This window comes from Mastomys coucha, unplaced genomic scaffold (assembly GCF_008632895.1).
Source record: "Mastomys coucha isolate ucsf_1 unplaced genomic scaffold, UCSF_Mcou_1 pScaffold5, whole genome shotgun sequence".
Classification (NCBI taxonomy): domain Eukaryota; kingdom Metazoa; phylum Chordata; class Mammalia; order Rodentia; family Muridae; genus Mastomys; species Mastomys coucha.
In genome coordinates this window covers 9,150,181-9,157,246 of record NW_022196911.1, presented here as the reverse complement: position 1 = coordinate 9,157,246, position 7,066 = coordinate 9,150,181, and positions in this window count along the sequence as shown.

Sequence of the window (7,066 nt, the reverse complement as noted above, 5' to 3'; positions counted from 1 at the left end):
TAATTATTTTTATGTGTATGAGTACACGGTAGCTGTACAGAAGGCTGTGAGCTCCGCGGCATAATACATTATAGCTGTCTTCAGACGCACCAGAAGAGGGCGTCAGATCTCATTATGGGTGGTTGTGAGCCACCATGTGGTTGCTGGGATCCGAACTCAGGATCTTCGCAAGAGCAGTCAGTGCTCTTACCCACTGAGCCATCTCGCCAGCCCAATGACTTTTGTTTTTATTTACACTATTTCCTCCATTCTCTTCCCCCCTGCTGAGTGCATTTGCTTGTATTTACCACTTAGCACTCATGTGGCACTCATGAGGGCTCATCCATGGGGGATGAGTACTTCTGGTTATTTGCATCCTATAGTTGCCTGTAGTTCTTTGTCTAGGGATGGGGTCTTCTAAAATTTCCTCTTCCACATTGGTATGTCTATATGGCTTCTCCTTGTTCAGCTCTTGTTTAGGTAACCATATTGTTGAAATACTATGGGTGAAGCCTTTCTAATATTTCTAAGAGACACAGTCTCACAGTAGGCCCCATGGTCTTCTGTCTCTTACAATTTCTCCTGTCTCTTCTTTCACAGTGTTCCCTGAGGCTTCAACACAGGGTTTGTTGTAGATGTATTGGGACCAAGTCCCCCATGATGCCTGTCCTTTGTAGTGTGACTTTCCCTAATGACTTTTTGTCACCGAAGAGAAGCTTCTTTGGTGAGAGGTGGAAGCTACACGTATCTGTGGGTAGCAGTTCAAGTATTTAGAGTGCAATCAGGAATATGCAGGTTTAGTGGAACAGAACTAGCAAGTTCCCCTCTGAGGCCCATGACCTCACTAGCCCCAAGTAGTTGGCTAGGTTTCCTGTATTAGACATGGTTTTGCTCCTTTTTTTAAAAAAGATTTATTTATTTATTTTATATGAGTACATTGTAACGATCTTCCTTTTAAAGAGTCTCTGCCTTTTGAGTTTTATATAAACAGATCCAAAGACGCTATAGTTAAGTATGTTCTTAGGGCCCAGCAAAGTGATCCTTCTAGAATCACCATGCTGCAAGTCAAACCCAAGATCTATGCAAGACCAACTAACAAGTGCTCTTAAACTCTGAGTCATTCTCCAGACCCTGTCTACCATGGTTTTTCGAGACAGCGTTTCTCACTAGCTAGCCAGTATCCCTTAAGAGTCTATCTCTCCTACCACACTCTGCTTTTTCTTTTTGCATTCTAGGGGCTGAATTCAGGTCGTCATGCTTGGAAGCCAAGCACTTTATTGAGCCACCTCCCCAAGCCACCAGCAACCAGGCTGAAGACCTGCCCCTTTGTTCTTTGTTATTCAAGTGATATTTAGTTAGGGATTCCTAGCTGTATCATCTTATACCAAATGTTTGCACGGACAAAAGTGAAAGAGCAGGTTTGAAGTCGCAGAGCATGCTGGGTTAGGTCCTAATGGTTTCTAATGAAGACTGAGTGTGTACTGGAGATGCCATTTTTCTTGAGGTATGCATATTTAAGGGTGACATGCCACGATGTCTATAACTATCAGTCTTTTAAAAAGTCTACATAGATATGTATACACATGTACACATAGGTATGCAAATATGGTATACACTTAGATATACACATTTGTAGAATGTACTCATAGATATGCAGATATAGTAGCCACTCAGACATATACTGCTAGATGGTTTGTAGATGCTCAGCCCAGGGAGTGGCATTATTTGGAGTTGTGGCCCTGTTGGTGTAGGTGTGTCACTGTGGGTGTGGGCTTTAAGACCTTCATCCTAGCTGCCTGGAAGCCAGTATTCTGCTAACCAGCTTTCAGATAAAGAGGTAGAGCTCTCAGCTCCTCCAGCCCCACATCTGTCTGGATGCTGCCACACTCCCACCTTGATGATACTGGACTGAATCTCTGTACCTGTAAGCCAGCCCCAATTAAATGTTGTCTTGATAAGAATTGCCTTGGCATGGTGTCTGTTCACAGCAGTCAACCCCTAACTAAGACATGCATATATGTAGAATGTACTCACAGATATGCATAGTATGCATACACTATGAAAAGAGAGCAAATATGTAAAATAAGACAAACCGATGAATTTAGAATAGTCTGGGGATACTCCTTGTCTTTATTGAATGCTTCATCTGTAGTATTGAGGTTTCCACGTCACAAAAGGTCTATCATTAACATCTCCAACCTCAAGAAACTCACCTGTTTAGACGAGATATGTGTTCCTAAAAATACAGAAAAGGAGGCATGAGCCCAGGGCTGTACAGTCTCTGATGGGGTTTGATTGGCACATAGCCACCATACCCACAAACTCCATCATCAAGAAGGAAGCCTTCAAGTCTCTGTGAGGCTAGATACTTCCTCTCCCATTGAAGCCAGACAGGCAGCCCAGCTAGAAGAACATATCCCACATGCAGGCAACAGCTTTTTGGATAGTCCCCATTCCAGTTGTTCAGGACCCACATGAAGACCAAACTGCACATCTGCTCCATATGTGAGGGGAGGCTTAGGTCCAGCTCATGTATGTTCTTTGGTTGGTGATTCAGACTCCGAGAGCCCCATGGGTCCAGGTTTGTTGACTCTATTGGTCTTCCTGTGGAATTCCTGTTCCCTGCAGGCCCCTTCCTCCTATTCTTCCATAAGAGTCCCCAAGCTCCATCCACTGTTTTGCTGTGGGTGTCTGAGTCTGTCTGAGTCAGCTGCTGGGTAGAGCCTCACAGGGGACAACTTGCCCCTGTCTGCAAACATAACAGAGTATCATCAATAACGTTATGGATTGCTGCTTGCCCATGACCTCAAGTTGGGCCAGCTATTGGTTGGCCATTCCCTCAGACTCTGTTCCCTCCCAGGTTCATGCATTACTTGGAGGCAGGATAGATTTTGGGTTGAAGGTTTTGTGAGTGATTTGGTGTCTCTATTGCTCCACTGGGGTTCCTGCCTGACTACAGAGGGTGGCCTCTTCAGGTTCCATATCCCCAATGTTGTAGTCATAGCTAAGGTTACCCCCCATGGATCTTTGGGAGCCTTCCCTATCCCAGGTAGATGCCCACCATGTCCTCAACCCCGTCAGCTGCAGATTTTCATTCATTTTCATGACCATTCAGCCATCTCTCCTGTCCTTCCTCACACCCGATCCTGAACATGCCCCCATTCCCTTCCCTATCCCCTCTCCCTCACAGTTCTCTCCCTCCATCTGCCTCCTATGACTATTTTATTCCCCCTTCTAAGTGAGATCCAAGCATCCTCCATTGGGCCTTCCTTCTTGTTTAGCTTCTTTGGGTCTGTGGGAGGTAGCATGGATATTTTGTATTTTATGGCTAATATCCACTTATAATTGAGTACATGCCATGCATGTCCTTTGGGGACTGGATTACCTTACCCAGGATGATATTTTCAAGTTCCATCCATTTGCCTGCAAAATTCATGATGTCTCAGTTTTTAGTAGGTGAATAGCACTCCATTGTGTAGATGTACCATATTGTCTTTACCCATTATTCAGCTGAGGGACAACTAGGCTGTTTCCACTTTCTAGATATTAGGAATAAATCTGCTATGAACATAGTTGAGCAAGTGTCTTTGTGGATGGTGGAGCATCTTTTGGATATATGTCCAGGAGCAGTAAACCTGGGTCTTGAGGTAAAACCATTCTCAGTTTTCTGGGAAAACACCAAATTGATTTCCAAAGTGGTTGTACAAGTTTGCACTCCCACCAGCAATGGAGGAGTGTTCCCCTTGCTCCACATCCTCTCCAGCATGTGCTATCTCTTGAGTTTTTGATCTTAGCCATTCTGATGGGTGTAAGGTGGAATCTCCTCCCCTGACCCCATTCTTTACCTCCCTGTCTACCTCTCTCATTATCATAGCTGTGCATGGAGCATCCCCAGCAAACACCCCCTACCTGAGAGACAGTATCTTTGTGTGGCTGTAACAGAACCCCAGGAGGTTAGGTAATTTGCAAAGAGCAAACATTTATTTCTTACAGTCCTGGAGGCTGAGAGGTATGAGATCTGAGTGCCAGCATATGATGTCTACTGGGGCCATGCTGCCAAGTCCTTGAGTGACAGAAGGTGGAAAGGCAACAGGACAAACCCCTTCCATTTAGTCCATTGACAAGGACACTAATAGTATTTGTGATTAGGGAGCCCTTGTAGCCTTGTCACCTCTTAAAGGTTGGCTTCTTAATACCATCAACAAGCAGTGAGACAGATGAGGGGGACCCCAGGGAGGGTACGGGACAGATGGTAAGCATTACTAAGCATTGCCAAAATCTCTTGATGTTGATCAGTTCTACAAGTTTATATTGTCCGCTCCTTCTGAAATTCATCTTCTCACATGTACATATTGATACTGAGAATGGTTTAGCCTGATCACCCAATTACCAAACAGTCAGAGCCCTAGGGACCAGTGCTATCCATACCCTGTCTCAGAAAGCCACCTGCTGTGTCCTGTGCTGCAACCTGGAGAATCAAAACTCCTGGCAGGCATAACCATTGTTCCTGTAGGAAAGACTTGGGGAGTGTCCTCATGCCAAAGCACATTCAAAGAGATTAAATGAACCAAAGATGCAGCTGAGAGCAGACGCCCGGAGCCCACCCAAGCCCGGTCCCTGGAATCTAGACTCTGCCTTTCTTGGCACCATCTGCCTCTTATGCATTCTGTTGGGGGTAATCTCTTGGGCACTGATACCTTTGAAAGCTCACACCCACAAATGCACACCAATACAACTGTGTAGCTGCTTCAGACAGCACGGAAGGCTGGCATATCTTCGATTATTCTAAGTGGTGCCAAAATAAATGATTTTTTTTCTTTTCTTTTCTACTCTTTATAAAAGGGTGTGAAGGAAATCAAATCCTCTTTAGGACTGAGCCATTTTCTGCATATAAATACAATAATGGTTTTTCTCAAAATGATCACTCAAAGCTATTGAACTATTTCAAAAAGGATTTTGAAATTTCTCCAACCCTTCTCTCAGGGTTGGATGGGCTGCTGATGCCTTGTGTGGGCGTGCCCTCCCCTCAGTGCACAGATCCGATATACAAGAGCATCCTAGATGTCCTTGGTTGAAGTGTTTGGGCCCAAGGAACATGAGGAGATAAAAGCCTTGCAGGGTTGTAAGAAAACCCTCCTGAGTGACATTAGCTAAGCTACTTCTCACAGGAAGGTAAGAGAGAGGAATCTATCCAGGTGGCAGTTATAAAGGAAGCCAGAATGAGGGAGCAGTCAAACTTAGGAGTTACCGATGAGTATGGGAGACTGGAAGAGAGGTAAGAGATTGTGACAACCACAGCTTCAGGCACTGTCAATCTATGTCATGATTGTTCTGACCACGACCAGAGGCAGGCCTAAGAATGAACAGGAGCCCATTCTGCAAGTTACATCTGTGAGGTAAATATGAAATATATTTAGATTATTGTAGGCTTCCCAGTTCCCTCTGGGAGTTCACAAGGCCTAGATCCCAGAGTGTTCTAACAATGTTCTAGATATGAAAGAAAGAACCAGTGTCCCAAGAAAATGGTCACAGTGCAACTCTAAGACCATGCTCCTAATTCAAGGCATTGGTTGGTGAGCTAAGAGATCGTCCTAGACTTCTAGAGCATCCTTCTGATACTCCAGTGATGAGTGACTTTGCTTTGGTCTCTGCAGGTGCAGCATGAATAAGGGGCATTTAAATTTCAAAGTAACTCTCCTCCTTTGTACCTCCTTCTTGTGTGATTTCGACAAAAACGACTGGTGATATCCACTCACCCATTTTAAAAGTACATCTCTTTTTTTCAAATTGTTTTTAATTGAAATAGAATTATATCACTTCTTCCCTCCCACTCCTCCCTCCAGGCCTTACCAGATACCCTCTCACTCCCCTCACTCTCAAGTCAAGAGCCTTTGGGTTGTTTTTTTTTTTCTTTGATTATATGTGTTAAATATATGCGTGTATAAATATACATAAATAAAACCTGCTGAGTCTGGTTTTGTTGTGGTGGTGCATATGGTTTCAAGGCTGACCACTCTGCACTGGACAACCAGTAAGGAGGCTCATCCTTGGGGAAGGGGATAATTCTCCTTCTTCCAGCAGCCAATAGCTCTTTGTTTAGGGGGTAGGACCCATAAACTATTCCACCTTCCTTGTGAACTTGTCCCTTGATAGTGCCATTGCTCCAGTCTTGTCTATTCAGCCATTTCTAGAAGAGACTGTTTCACAGGAGAGATCCAGGCAGTTTGGCTCCTACAGTCTGTTTTAAAGCCACAGTTCTGTACCTGTACAGGACTAGAGGAGAAAGGAATCACAAAGCATCCTCTCTGGCTCCCTAGACCTCTTCTAAAATCCAGGCAACATTGTTACTCTGAGCTCATTTGGCCCAATGATCTTAGTATGATAAATAAGAAAGCGGGAGGGTGTGGCTTTGGCGGGGGTTGGGACCAAGAAAGAGGAAAGGAGGGCCTGCCTGCAGAGCTGAGGGATAGGGTTGCAAAGAGGTAGGGGTAGTACTCCCTCCACAGCCAGCGTGGGCAGACAGCCTGGGAGGCGGGAGGGAGAAGACATCATCACCGGAGGACAAGAGAGGTAAGTACCCAGTTCGGGGCCAGGGATGCAAAGGCAGATAGCTGCTCAGCGTCCAGGAAGCCTGAGTGCCAGCCCAGTGCCCTCTGCCTCTTCAAGGACCTTTGTTCTCTTTAGGCACAAAATGTGTGCCTTGCTCTATTGAGTTTTAATCACATCTTAATACCCAGGTGACTGTCTTGTTGCTCAAGGAGAGGATTGGACTAAAGACAAGTTTGAGCACAGATGGTCACTGCCAGTCCCAGGAGGCCCCCTGAATGGCCTTCTACTGCCCTGGGCTCTCTGCATTGTAGACTGGGAACCACCTACAGGCTTCTACTCCTTCTGCCCCTACAGGCCTAGCAGGCAGTCTCCAGGGCTCAGGGCAGAGTTCATTACTGCTTTCCCTATGGTGATGTGGGTAGAGTGAGGGCCAACTCAGTGTTTATCCACATGCTGGTCTTAAGAACTATTCCGAGATCCTATGATAATTTTTTCAAAATGTGTCATACACACACACACACACACACACACACACACA